We start from the raw sequence: 15582 nt of genomic DNA, 5'->3' as shown, positions 1-15582 counted from the left end.
TAATCATGAGTGGTAGCAAATTAGCTGCAGTTGTCACATGATGCCCCTCACCCGCCAGAAGAGAAAGACAGGAGACCATTGGGGGACACCTGAAGCCGTATGGAGGAGTCAGTGATTATCTTTTTTTAAATTTGGGACCATTTTTAAAATAATTAAATATAGTGTATAACACCTTCTCAGCATAGAATACACTGGTATGTCCTATGTCGGGTCCCTGTGTACAAAGTTGGTTCAGGAGCTGAGACCGCACTATATGCTGCAGATGCCAGTTTTTTTACAAAGCCAGCATCTACTGCACAACCGATCGCTGCTATTAAGTCCTTACATGCCATGGTCAGTCTCAGCATTTAAGGCGCACGGTCCAGGGAGCGTGTCTTTCTGGGCATCCATTGTCGCCCTCATCACCGGTGATGCGATCGCAGCATGCTAGTGGTTTGCCATGGCTGCCATGTTGGTATTCTTGTGAAATCCGACCACAGGCTATGATTTTATCAATATATTGCGTACTGCATATACAGAGGACGATCAAATGTTCAAGTACCCTAAAGAGCCTAATAAAGTAAAAAAATACATAAAATTCAGAGTACTCCCTCATTCCCATTAAAAGATAAATTAATAAAAGACAGATTAGACTATTACAGATAAAGAGATTTCAAATCTGTCAACCCATACAATAAAAGTTTAAAAAAAAAAATCAAAACTAGTCAAGACGTAAAATGGTACCAATAAAACATCAATTCGCCATACAAAAAAACTCCATTGTTTTAAAAACGAAAACATCATGGGTTTCAGAATACGGCGACACAGTCCAAACTTTTTTTTTTTTACTAATTTCTGAATTTCTTTCACCGTTAAATAAAAAAAAACTTTTCCAAATTTGGTATCCCTATAAAGGTAGGATAACACGGGCGTATAAAAAATTGTTCATATTTTAATTCAGAAAACTCTGAAGATTTTTTATCACTTCTATGTACAATTCGCTTTTTTTATTAATCATTCACAAGACCATTTTAAGTTTCCTAAGTTACGGAATTACAATGTATCTGTAATACTCGCATGTCCATATGACATCCGATTTTTTTTTTTCAGATTTGAATGGACGAGTCTCATCTAATTTATGGACACAATGCTGCTATTTTTTTCACGCGCAGATTCGGTCGGTAAAAAAAAAAAAAAATTCTCATCTGCTCTGCCCCATTGAATAACATTGGTCCAAGTGAGGTCCGTTTTTTCACGGACAGCGCTCGGACCGAAAATATGGCTGTGTAAATGCGCCCAAGAGACAATCTATGAATGCTGTAAAAACAAATCCCAAATAACATTTTTTTTTTAGATTTTTTTCCCCCCATTTTTAGCACATTCTATAGTAAAATGAACGGCATCGATCAAAACTACAACCCGTTCTGCAAAGAAAACAAACCCTCGCACGGCTACGCTGTCGAAAAAAAACTAAAAAAAAAAAGTTATGGCTCTCCAAAGAAGGAGGGGGGAAATCGAACGCACAAAAACGGAAAGTCACCGGTATTGCAGGGGTTAAAGGTGGCAATGTATACTGCGCTATAATGACCCTAGTGGTCATTCTCAGTACTGCATTTTAGTTAAAGTAAAAAACAGTGTTACAAAAAAAAGCTGCATTAAAATAGTAATTCATCTTAGAAAAGCCGGATATCAAGTATATTCTGCTCTGTTCGCAGCCGTCAGACCTTGCAGGTTTTATTGTAATTGGAAAACAGTGCCCCGTCAGGTAAGGGGTTAAGTCTAATTTGATCTATACGTCAATTCTATTACTGTAATGCTTCTTCTAATTACTAGAGAAAGATAGAAAATTAAACAGATATAAGGTGATAACAGCTGTATTTTTTTCGTGTGAAGTTACAAATGAGTTTCCAATTGCATTATCTTACGAATGGCGGAGGCTGGTTATTCGGTAGTTGTACACATGAATAATAAGGCTGACCCTCTCCTGACCTGAGAGGAGCATAACTGATTGCCTCCATGGACCATTCATAATTGCATCCTCCGCCGCTTAATCTAAACACAACGTGTTGGACGGGAACGCTCCATTCAGCTTTGTGTTGACAGGTGAAAGTTGTGTGTGTTTTACTTGAGTCGCTTTGACCGTCGGTGTCACTGCCAGATGCCGGAGGCGAGGGCTGGTCACTGGAAGGGGACTCACATGTGGATAGGTTAAATAAATCGCGTCCTGTTCAACAAAAATACATAATTGAATAACGATTCCCGTAGAAAATCATGTTCTGTGTATGAAAATCACATTACTTCTTTCTGTACTTGTATTCTAGTAGGCACTTGCTCCTATCTAGGCAGAACCCATTGCATTGTTCATCCGGATGGTCATTGAGTATACAACAGCTGCAGGCTTTTGCCGTGACAAAATTGTTTTAAAGGGGCTAAAAACCTGCTTTACTCCCCGAGTCCAATGCTCAGACTCTACTCCTGGTGCCTGTAATTGTCTGCAGCGCTGATGTTATGTCGACAATGCTTTCAGACAATCAGTGAGCTCAGCAGCGGCTCTGTTCGAGTAGATTGATTAGAGCCACTGATTGGCTTCAGTGCTGTCGATGTGACTTCAGCGCTGCAGACAATAACAGGCACCGGTAAAGGTGATGGAGACTCAGCACTAGACATGGGAATAGTAAGCAATACGCAGGTTGATTTTTTTTTAACAAAAGATGCGCCTGGGGATAGGTAACAGAATGCCTCCAGACACCTCCTGACGAAGCCGCAGAACGGGCGGTGAAACGCGCGTCGAGGCATTTTTAGGTGGCCCTACACTCCTGTGACCCCAGGTTGGTGACCCTGTAAACATGAGCACAGGTATTATGACTAGGTTGATTTGTTTGATAGTTTGATACCTTTCCCACTCTTGTATATAGTGAGTTAAATATTTTTAGGTATCTACCAGGATATTTTTTACCTAGTAGCCTTTAGTACAGTTAGTGCTTACATACATCTGGGTGTCTTGAGGAATGTGGGCCATTTATGTATTACTGCTTTTATAATTCTGATTATATATGTTTAATCCATATTGTATTATGTGATTTATATATTTGTTACTATATACAGTTATATGAAAAAGTTTGGGCACCCCTATTAATCTTAAGCTTAATGTTTTATAAAAATTGGTGTTTTTGCAACAGCTATTTCAGTTTGATATATGCAATAACTGTTGGACACAGTAATGTTTCTGCCTTGAAATGAGGTTTATTGTACTAACAGAAAATGTGCAATCTGCATTCAAACAAAATTTGACAGGTGCATAAGTATGGGCACCCTTATCATTTTCTTGTTTTAAATTCACCTACCTACTTTTTACTGACTTACTAAAGCACTTTTTTTGGTTTTGTAACCTCATTGAGCTGTGAACTTCATAGCCTGGTGTATGCAATCATGAGAAAAGCTACTTAAAGAGGCCACTTGTAAGTTGTTCTCCTATTTGAATCACCTCTGAAGAGTGGCATCATGGGCTCCTCAAAACAACTGTCAAATGATCTGAAAACAAAAATTATTCAACATAGTTGTTCAGGGGAAGGATGCAAAAAGCTGTCTCAGAGATTTAACCTGTCAGTTTCCACTGTGAGGAACATAGTGTAATGCACACGCCCGGGCTGAGCGGCATGTGCGTGTGATTCCACTGGACCGTGCCAGAGAGTGAATGCCTGGTGGGGCGTAACTGGGTATTCTCCCGATCCGACGACGGCATACGACGCCAGTGCACCAAGGAGGAACCAAGCAGAGGGACCAGGTGCTACTCCAGGACAGACCCCGGACACGGCTGTTGACCCACACAGGGGAATACAGCAACAGACAGGTTAGGCTGGCACACAGACTGGTGGGTATAGGCAGGCACGACTGGTATGCAGGCAGGCGGGTATGCAGGCAGGGGGGTACAGGCAAGCACGGCTAGAGTGCTAGAGTGCAGACAGGGAGGCACTAGCAGGTAGGAACACAGGCGGGATAGGACCCAGTACACACTGGGACTCAGGAACAGAACCACAGATGTGGCGGACAAACACAGCAGAGTAAGGCCGCCCAGAGTGGTGAGCGAGAGCAGGGCAAGACGAGACCACCTAGAGCGGTGAGCGAGAGTAGAGCAGGACGAGGCCGCCTGGAGCGGTGAGCGAGAGTAGAGCAGGACGAGGCCGCCTGGAGCGGTGAGCAAGAGTAGAGCAGGACGAGGCCGCCTGGAGCGGTGAGCAAGAGTATAGCAGGACAAGGCCGCCTGGAGCGGTGAGCAAAGGGTCAGAGCAGAGCGAGACTGCCGGAGCAGTGAGCAAGGAGTCAGAGCAGAGCGAGACTGCCGGAGCAGTGAGCAAAGGAGTCAGAGCAGAGCGAGACTGCCGGAGCAGTGAGCAAATGGTCAGAGCAGAGCGAGACTGCCGGAGCAGTGAGCAAAGGGTCAGAGTGGAGCGAGACTGCCGGAGCAGTGAGCAAAGGGTCAGAGCGGAGCCAGACTGCCGGAGCAGTGAGCAAAGGGTCAGAGCGGAGCGAGACTGCCGGAGCAGTGAGCAAAGGGTCAGAGCGGAGCAAGACTGCCAGAGCAGTGAGCAAAGGGTCAGAGCGGAGCAAGACTGCCGGAGCAGTGAGCAAAGGGTCAGAGCGGAGCAAGACTGCCTGAGCAGTGAGCAAAGGGTCAGAGCAGGCCAGAACCGCTGGAGTGGTGAGCAAAGGCAGAGCAGGCTAGAACCGCCAAAGCGGTGAGTAAGGCAGAGCAGGCTAGAACTTCCGGAGTGGTGAGGAAGGCAGAGCAGGGGGGACAGGGCTCTGTACACACGGAACAGGCAGGAAGGGAAAGGCAAAACCAGATACCCACAGGGTACTTACAGTGAAGTAGCGAGTGGACCACTAACTCACAAACGGAAGTACAGTAACAACGAACAGGAGTTAGGTACGAGTTCAGACTCTGCAGAAAAAGGAAAGGTACGGACATAGAGAAACACAGGAAACAGGCTAGAAGAGTATACAGACAAGAACAGACACAGTAGCAAGATACACGAGCGGGTCTAGGTATGCAGCCCCTAGAAGGCGGGAGGAACAGGCTAGGAGCGTGTTCAGACAGGACAGACAAGATACAGGAGCGGGTCTAGGTATGCGGCCCCTAGAAGGCAGAACGAACAGGCAAGGAGCGAGTTCAGACAGGACAGACAAGATACAGGAGCGGGTCTAGGTATGCGGCCCCTAGAAGGCGGAACGAACAGGCAAGGAGCGAGTTCAGACAGGCCTGGAAATAAAGCCTCCAGGAAGGGCAGGCAAGCAAACACAGAAGGGGACCTGGCACATTCAGAGTGAAAGAGCACACTGAATGAAACACAATGCTCAGGCAGGGATTCATTGGAGCAGCTGGGTTAAATACCAGGTGACAGACAGCAATAGGCTGAGGACGCACAAGGGGTGTGCCCGCAGCAGGTACAAGAAACAGGAAGTGATCGGGCGCCGCCCTTAAGCAGCAGAAACAGAGGCAAGCAGACAGCATGGACGGAAGCCAGGCTAGCAGACTGGACTGGAGATAAAGTGCGCGCTCTTGCACAGTGGGAGATGGACCACTATGCAAGGACGCCGTCAGGTTCGTTACAGTACCCCCCCCCTTACGCCCCTCTTCTTCAGGCCTGCCAGAATGTTCCGCAGGGAATTCGAGGGCCAATTCTTCACTTCAAGGAGATCACTTCCACTGTCCATCGGAAAAACTGGTCTCCTCTGGGTAGCTAGGATGCTACCTCCTATCCAGCCATCCTCAGCAACAGACGAAACGGGTGGAGTACCAGGAACAGCACACAAGGAAGTCTCTCTCCACTTATTATAAGGTAGCACCCCAGAGGGTTCAGGAGACAACTGGAAGTCATCTGCCGGGTTGGAGGGGTGCAATAACTCAGGGGTAACCTCTGCTTCGGGGTACATCTTGTCAATCTCACAGGATGAAATGGGTGAGGTATCAGGTACAAGGTGTAGAAAAGTCACTGTCTCTTTGTTATCAGGTGGTACCCCGGAGGATTCAGGAAACAACTGGGGGTCCTCCGCCGGGTCGGAAGAGTGCAGAGACTTGGGGGTAACCTCTGCTTCGGAGTACACTATGTCGGACTCACTGGAAGAAGCGGGCGAGGTATCAGGTACCAAGTATAGGAGAGTCTCTGTCCATTCGCTATCAGGTAGCACCCTGAAGGGTTCAGGAGACAACTGGAGGTCCTCCGCCTGGTCGGAGGGGTGTAGAGACTCGGGACAAACCTCTGCTTCGGAGTACACTAGGTCGGACTCACTGGACGAAGCGAGCGAGGTATCAGGTACAGAGTATAGGGAAGACTCTGTCCATTTGCTACCAGGTAGCACCCCGAAGGGTTCTGGAGACAACTGGAGGTACTCCGCATGGTCGGAGGGGTGTAGAGACTCGGGGTTAACTACCGCTTTGAGGTACCCATTGTCAGGCTCACAGGACGGAGCGGACGAAGTATCGGGTACCGGGTGTAGGGAAGTCTCTCTCCATTTGTCATCAGGTGGTATCCCGGAGGATTCTAGGTGGGCAGAAGTCTCTTCGGGCAGGAGAACAGGTGCGCTACCCATGCATATTACCCGTAGGGGCTGCTCCGGGATACAGGGAAATGAAGCTTCAGCAGGGACTTCAAGGTTGGGATCAGGAGGTCTTTGGGAGGACAGACCCAGGCGTGATGGCTTGCCTCTACGCCTAGCACGTCTGGACTGCCTCTTGAGGTTGGGAGAAGTATTCCGAAGAGCGTAGTCATCCTGTGTGGATTCTGGATGGGCAGTAGTCTCTTCGGGCAGGAGGACTAGTGCGCTACCCACACACATTACCCATCGGGGCTGCTCCGGGATATTGGGAAGTGAAGCTTCAGCAGGAGCCTCCGGGTTAGGATCATCGAAGACCATTAGAAAGGCCACCAGGAAGGCCATTATGTCCAGGACGATAGGATCCTGTGCGTCCCATAGGGGGGTGATCCATTTCAAGGCATCACCAGCTAGGTAAGACATCATGAATCCCACCTTAGCCCGATCGGTGGGAAAACAAAGAGGGTAGAACTTGAAGTGTAGTATGCATTGCTCCACAAATGCACGACTCTGTCTTGGATCCCCATAGTACCGTGGCGGATCCGCAGGAACGAGTGCAGAAAGATCCATCTGGACGGGTGCGTAATTCGCCTGGAACTCAGCTAAAGAAAAAAAAAAATATATATATTTTTTTATTTATTTTTAATGCACGTATTCGCTGGAAAACGTCTCAGAGAGCGAAGGCCGTGGGGCTCAACGGGAACCATGGCCTGAGCATGCTGTAATTCTCACGCCCGGGCTGAGCGGCGTGTGCGTGTGATTCCACTGGACCGTGCCGGAGAGTGAATGCCTGGAGGGGCGTAACTAGGTATTCACCTGATCCGACCAGGGTCGCACGACGGCATACGACGCCAGTGCACCAAGGAGGAACCAAGCAGAGGGACCAGGAGCTACTCCAGGACAGACCCCGGACACGGCTTTTGACCCACACAGGGGAATACAGGAACAGACAGGTTAGGCTGACACACAGACTGGTGGGTATAGGCAGGCACGACTGGTATGCAGGCAGGCGGGTATGCAGGCAGGGGGGTACAGGCAAGCACGGCTAGAGTGCAGACAGGGAGGCACTAGCAGGTAGGAACACAGGCGGGATAGGACCCAGTACACACTGGGACTCAGGAACAGAACCACAGATGTGGCGGACAAACACAGCAGAGTAAGGCCGCCCAGAGTGGTGAGCGAGAGCAGGGCAAGACGAGACCGCCTAGAGCGGTGAGCGAGAGTAGAGCAGGACGAGGCCGCCTGGAGCGGTGAGCGAGAGTAGAGCAGGACGAGGCCACCTGGAGCGGTGAGCGAGAGTAGAGCAGGATGAGGCCGCCTGGAGCGGTGAGCAAGAGTATAGCAGGACAAGGCCGCCTGGAGCGGTGAGCAAAGGGTCAGAGCTGAGCGAGACTGCCAGAGCAGTGAGCAAGGAGTCAGAGCAGAGCGAGACTGCCGGAGCAGTGAGCAAAGGAGTCAGAGCAGAGCGAGATTGCCGGAGCAGTGAGCAAAGGGTCAGAGCGGAGCGAGACTGCCGGAGCAGTGAGCAAAGGGTCAGAGCGGAGCGAGACTGCTGGTGTGGCACCCCAGGGGTCTGGTTTCCACAGTAATAGCAATATTACGTCTGTGAGCAGGTGGGAGGTCTCCTGGTCAGGAATCCTATGCATGCCACACCTCCTGCCCAGTCCTGGGAGGGGAAGAACTTCCCCTATATAAAACTAGGGCTGAGGCAGGGTTAGAGGAAGAAAGAGTAGAGAGAGAAGAGGAGAAGCAGCTATAGGAAAGAGAGATCAGGAGCTCTGGGGAAGTCGTGCTAAAAGGAATCAGGGGCTGGCAGCTGTAGAGCTCGCCCTGATTGAAGAGTTACCACCGGACCCGGAGTCCGAGGCTGTGGGGACTAATCCTTACCCAGCAGCAGAAACCGACCGGCAGGGGATTTCAGGTCCTCTGGCCAAGAAACCCGAAGGCACGGTCACACGCGTGGGACCAGCACCGCCGTCGTGGCGCGGAAGCCACTAGAAGGCCCCGAGTCACCGGCCATACGGGTGAGCACCACACGGTACACTCAGGGACGTGGGCTACTTTTACCCGCCTCTAGCAAGGTAGCCAGTAGAGTACAACTAGTTGGGGAGGCCTACAACTCCGCCTGGCCAGGGGAGATCCCATCTGTTCAAGGACTGACCAGGCCCCGACCGCTAGCCAGTACTCCGGGAGGGTCTATTTTTGTCACCAGTAAAGACCCTGAACTACACCGCATCGTCTCTGAGTGGTTCCTGCTACCCCCATCATCCACGTCGGCTGCCCTGAGGCCATACCCCTCCCGTTGGGGGTTATACCATCCACGCTGCACAATCCTTCCACTGGCCTCAGCAGTCTGCCCTGCAGCGGCAGCTCCATAGCTGCATTCAACGGGTGGCGTAGTCGTCCAACATCTACTGCTAATACTCAGCCACACAGTTTGACTCCCTGGGCACGGACCGGGTCACCGCCACGAGACTACTACCCCCAACAGGCCCGGCTCCGGGTAGTCCCCGCGTGCGCAACGCTACACCAAGTAGGCCCAGGGGCGCGTCAACTTTTGGCGTAGTTGGCAGGATTTCGTGCCCGCAACCACCGGGTACTGCGTGCCTGAAAAAGACTGTTCAAACTTACCAGTGGTGAAGATTCCCGCCATCCGGCGCCATCTTCTACCTTCTTCCCGCCGTCCGCGAAGTTTTCCCGCCATCCGGCGCCATCTTCTGCCTTCTTCCCACCATCCGTGGAGTTTTCCCGCCGTTGGACGCCATCTTGAAGACGCCGCGCGGGAAGAAGAGGGGCGTGGACTCCGAAAGCGCGCGAGAACTGAAGCCCCGCCTCACGTCCGGACGTTGCGTAAAGGTCCTGGAAGGAGCCCAGTAGACGCCGACGTCACAGGAGCGCGACGGAAGGTCCTCAACCCTGACGATCCACTGCGGAGCCGCGGCCTACGGAAGAGGATCATCGCAAGGTAGGCCACGGTCCACTAGGGGGGGAGAAAGATGTCGGATACGGAGGAGAGCTTCACTGCCTCAACCCCCGCCAGCGCCACCGCTGCTGCAGTCATGCCTTTCACCATGCCCTATATCCCGGGAGCAGCCTGGCTACCCCAGTACTCAGGGGAGTCACATACCCTGAATGACTTTAAAGAAAAGCTGGATAGCCTCTTCCAGGTGTACCCCCTCACAGAAGAGCAAAAAGTGAGCATCCTGGTGGCCCAACTAACCGGGGCAGCCCAAAGGGAGGTAAAGTCCTGGCCACCTGGGAGGAGGACTGTCGCAGGGATACTAACCCGGCTGAGGGACACCTTTGATACCCGCACCTCAGCCGAGATTAAGCTTAGATTCTATGGGTGCAAGCAGCGAGCACATGAGAGTATAAGGGACTATGCACTAAACGTACAAGAGGCCCTGAGAGCCATTAAGCAGACCGACCCTGACAGCGTGGGAAACGAGGACAGGCTGTTGACCGAGCAATTTATAGAGGGACTATATTGCAATGTCCACCGAACCCAGTTGCGGGCCATAGCCTTACAGGATCCTCATCTGGACTTTGCACAGTTCAAGGACAGAGCCATCCGGGTGCTCCGAGAACCGACACCGGGTGGCGTTGTGACCCACAGGCGCCCAGCTATCACTTACCACCAGGAGGCGGCGCCCTTGTCGGCAGGGCCTGTGGGGGCTGATGCGCAGGCTTTGAACAATGACCCGGCTCCGGACCTGCACCATCAGGTCCAAGAGCTAGCTAAAAGCGTTGCTGCGCTAACCCGAACTGTGCAGTCTTTACAGGTTTCCACTCCAGGGAAGATCCAGCTGGCATCCGGACCGGAGGACATCCCGTGGCGTCGACCAAGGAGGACCCCACCGGCCAGAGGAAGACCCAGCGACCGGTACAACGAGGACGGACAACCTATCTGCCGCCGCTGCAATCAACCCGGACATATGGCAAGGTACTGTCCTTTAAATTGGCACAACCTGGGGTAGAGGGCCAACCCCCAGGAAAAAGATCACCAGGCCCATCGAACTGGCGCGACAAATATGTGGGAGGACGTCCAGCCTTGCCTGTGGTACTGGATGGCATCCCTATGAGTGCCCTACTGGACACCGGGTCACAGGTCACCACCATCCCGTACGTGCTCTTCAAGCAGTACTGGAATGACTCGGATATAACCCGCTATCCAGACGACGACTTGAGTATCATCGCCAGTAATGGTCAGCCCGTGCCACAGATCGGATTTAAAGAAATGACCATTAAAATCGGTAGAGTCGAACTGGCAGCACAGGGACTGATCATTGTAGACATTGACAAGCGCGAGAGTCACCCAAAGATAACTCTAGGAACTAATGTGATTGAAAATTGTCTTGCAGAGGTGATTTTCATTTTACAGCAGGTTGCCAAGAACGCCAGCTCCGGCCAGCAGCGAGTGCTCCAGAAAGAGATCCGGGCACTGATGCGACGGCAACAGGTGGAACTCTCCGGTGGTGAGATTGGTAGCGTAAGAATGTGTGACCCTTTCCCTATTGCCATGCCCCCGAAAAGTGAAATGATGATTTGGTGCCGGGCAGCTATTGGTCTGAGAGGTAGAGATTACCAGGCCATGGTAGAACCAGTCTACTCAGACAGTAGGCCCACCATTTTGACAGCACGGGGGGTAGTTGATGTACGCCATGGGAGGGTGCCCGTTCGTATAATAAATATCGGGAAAAGGGAAGTATACCTGCCCCGGTATGCTACGCTAGCCAAATTATATACTATCAACCAAAATTCTATACAGTCTGTGGAACCCTTGCCTCCATCTCACCCGGAGGAAGGTAACGGCTCTACGAAAATAATGGAGGATTGGTGTCAGCAACTACATTTGGGTACTGACTCCACTCCCTCCCACCAGAAACAGGGAGTCTACCGGGTGGTTCGAGAGTACGAGAGAGTGTTTAGTAAACACCCGTTAGACTTCGGGCGAGTCAAGGGGGTAGAACACCACATCCCCACGGGAGACCATCCTCCCATAAAAGAGAGGTATCGACCCGTACCCCCTGCACACTACCAACACGCCAAGGGGATGCTTAGAGACATGAAGGAGGCTGGGGTAATCAGGGATAGCTGTAGCCCCTGGGCAGCTCCACTAGTCTTGGTCAAAAAGAAAGACAACACCATGAGAATGTGTGTAGATTACCGGAAAATTAACCGTATCACACACAAAGATGCGTACCCCTTACCAAGAATAGAGGAGTCTTTGGCTGCTTTAAAATCTGCTAACTTCTTCTCCACCTTGGATCTCACTAGCGGGTACTGGCAGGTTCCTGTAGCAGAGGCGGACCGGGAGAAGACCGCATTCACCACCCCGATGGGACTTAGCGAGTTTACCTGCATGCCGTTCGGACTCTGCAACGCACCAGGAACCTTCCAGCGATTGATGGAATGCTGTCTGGGACACCGAAACTTTGAGACGGTCCTGTTATACCTGGACGATGTCATCGTCTATTCCAAGACCTACGAGGACCACCTGAAACACCTGGCGGAAGTGTTCGAAGCTCTGGCAAGTTACGGCCTAAAGGTGAAACCCTCCAAGTGTCACCTCCTGAAGCCAAAGGTGCAGTACCTGGGACACGTGGTGAGTGCTGACGGAGTGGCTCCCGACCCTGATAAGATCACCGCTATTAAGGAATGGCCAAGCCCCTCCAGCGTAAAGGAAGTGAGGCAGTTCCTCGGGTTGGTAGGCTACTACCGAAGGTTCATTCCCGGTTTCACCAAAAAGGCAGCTCCTATGCAGGACCTCCTGATAGGCCAGTCCAGGAAGGCCAAGAACCAGAAGCCACCCTTCAGATGGGAGAAGCTGGAAGAAGAGTCCTTCCGCCAGCTGAAGATGGCCCTCACGGGGGATGAAATCCTGGCGTACCCTGATTATAGCCAGCCCTTTATCCTCTACACCGACGCCAGTAACATCGGGCTAGGAGCCGTACTGTCCCAGATCCAGCAGGGGAAGGAACGGGTAATTGCTTACGCCAGCCGAAAACTGCGACCCACCGAAAGAAACCCTGAGAATTACAGCTCATTTAAGCTAGAGTTCCTGGCAGTGGTGTGGGCAGTCACCGAACGCTTTAAGCACTACCTCGCTGCTTCCTGGTTCACCGTGTACACGGATAACAACCCGTTGACACACCTGGACACTGCAAGACTCGGTGCCCTAGAGCAGAGATGGATGGCCCGCTTGTCCAACTATGAGTTTACAATCAAATACCGGGCAGGACGCTCCAATACCAACGCGGACGCCCTGTCCAGGATGCCGAACCTACCGGACGTAGGGGAAGATTCAGAGGAACTGGAAGAAGTTGAACTCCCCGCGTTCCACCGTCATGGGACTATCCAGTATTCCCACCGTGTAAGGAGTAAGCAATCCGCTACGTTCAACCCATTACCTCATTACAACTGGGCGGAGACGCAAGACAGTGACCCTGCCGTCCGACTGGTAAAGGAGATGCTGACTCGGCCAGATGCACGCCTTGACCCAGACGCTCCGGAGGAAGCCAAGCAAATGTGGGCTGAGAAGAGTCGACTGTTCCTTTACAAGGGGAAGTTGTGCCGCAGAATGGTTAACTCCCGGACGCATGAACTAATCTGGCAAGTAGTGGTGCCAAGAAGAGACGCAGCTATGGTGATGGAGGCATACCACGACGGAGCTGGGCACTTCGGATGGAAGAAGCTGGAGTTCCTGCTGCGTGGGCGGTTCCATTGGGTAGGCATGAGAGGAACCATCGAGAGGTGGTGCAGAGACTGTGGCCCATGCAACCTAAGAAGGAGGGACCGTGCCAGCCAGAAGACTCGCCTGCAGTCCATCATCACCAGACAGCCGTTGGAACTGGTAGCCTTGGATCATGTAAAACTGACCCCAAGCAGAAGTGGCTACGTCTACGCGTTAACCATTGTGGATCACTACTCCCGGTTCTTGGTTGTCGTCCCCATCAAGGACTTAACGGCTCAAACAGCAGCTAGAGCCTTCCAGCAGCACTTCTGCCGTCCGCACGGATACCCGGAGCAGGTGCTGACGGACCAGGGGCCTGCCTTTGAAGCGGAAGTCTTCCAGGAGTTCTGCACCCTGTATGGCTGCCGGAAGATAAGAACAACACCCTATCACCCGCAAACTAATGGACTTTGTGAGAAAATGAACCAGGTGGTGATAGATCTTCTGAAAACATTGCCCCTGGAAGAACGTAGTCTGTGGCCTGAAAAGCTGCCCGACCTGGTGGACCTATACAACCACATCCCTGTAGGTTCCACCAACTGTACCCCGGCTTACCTAATGAGGGCAAGACCTGGTAAGCTTCCTGTTGATCTGGAGATGGGAGTCCTGACACCCGAGGACACTTCACCAGAAGCAGACTGGGACACAGAGAGGCAGCAGCAGTACCGGAAAGTACAGGAGAGCGTGGAGCGAAGTCTCTGTCAAGCTAGGGAAAGACAAGAGAAAACTTACAACCAGTATGCTCCCGCTGTTCCCCTGGTGCCCGGAGAGCAGGTCTTGAAGAGGAAAAGACGGCTCCACAAGTTGGACGACCAGTGGGAGAAGGACCCGTACACCGTACTGCCCTCAAGCCACGACAACCCAAAGATCTGTACAATCAGTAAAGACGGAGGGGAAACCACAGCCATTGTATCCCGGGATCACCTGAAGAAGTGTCCCGAACAGCTACGGAACCCTGAAGAGGAACAAGAAGACCCTCGACCCGTAGAGGAAAGGGAAGATATGGTTAGTACTGTGCTCGGAGACTTCCCTCGGTCTTGGACTCAAGTCAATGGTGCTGTTGTGGTACCCGTCCTCACGTTCCTCCAACCAGCATCCCAAGTGCCTACGGAGACACAGGTAGAGCTGGAAGAACAGCCGGTCCAGGAGGCAGAAGACCCCACACAAGCAGACCAGGAGAATCAACCCTCTGCTTATAGTGAGCCTGCCATACCCCTAGTGAGCCAAAGAGTCCGTAGACGGCTGCCCAGTTTACCCTTGACAGCTCCTATACCCTGTAGCTCAGGACCAGTCAGCCAGCTCCGTAGGTCCACTAGGGTCACTAGAGGCCAGTTGCCCATACGGTGGAGGATCTAAATGTTCAAGCTATTTTATTAATGTTTACCTGTTTATTGTTGCTTGTGTATAATTATGTGTTTCTAGTTATTTGTAGGAGTCTTTGGTGGATTTACCGGGGATCCTTTGTACATATGTTGGAGCGTAACCCAGGAATGGACAAAAGACTGTTAAGGACTCGGGGCAGGACAGACCCCTACCTGGTTACGGCTCCCGGTCTCTTGGTGAAATGGACACCTTTGTTTTCTTCAAAGACTGCACCCGGTTGCGGACATGCCGTGACTATCCTAATGTGTTTTTCTTTATTGTACTGTTTCTGTTTTTACTTGTAATGTTTTATAAAAATATGTTTAGTCCCGGAGTACTAAATTTCACTAGGGGGGAATGTGGCACCCCAGGGGTCTGGTTTCCACAGTAATAGCAATATTACGTCTGTGAGCAGGTGGGAGGTCTCCTGGTCAGGAATCCTATGCATGCCACACCTCCTGCCCAGTCCTGGGAGGGGAAGAACTTCCCCTATATAAAACTAGGGCTGAGGCAGGGTTAGAGGAAGAAAGAGTAGAGAGAGAAGAGGAGAAGCAGCTATAGGAAAGAGAGATCAGGAGCTCTGGGGAAGTCGTGCTAAAAGGAATCAGGGGCTGGCAGCTGTAGAGCTCGCCCTGATTGAAGAGTTACCACCGGACCCGGAGTCCGAGGCTGTGGGGACTAATCCTTACCCAGCAGCAGAAACCGACCGGCAGGGGATTTCAGGTCCTCTGGCCAAGAAACCCGAAGGCACGGTCACACGCGTGGGACCAGCACCGCCGTCGTGGAGCGGAAGCCACTAGAAGGCCCCGAGTCACCGGCCATACGGGTGAGCACCACACGGTACACTCAGGGACGTGGGCTACTTTTACCCGCCTCTAGCAAGGTAGCCAGTAGAGTACAACTAGTTGGGGAGG

This window comes from Phyllobates terribilis, unplaced genomic scaffold, assembly GCF_046119375.1.
Source record: "Phyllobates terribilis strain yellow unplaced genomic scaffold, ASM4611937v1 Scaffold_9__5_contigs__length_417890890, whole genome shotgun sequence".
In the NCBI taxonomy this organism is placed as follows: Eukaryota; Metazoa; Chordata; class Amphibia; order Anura; family Dendrobatidae; genus Phyllobates; species Phyllobates terribilis.
The sequence above is the reverse complement of the archived record's forward strand: the minus strand, read 5'-3'. Positions refer to the sequence as shown.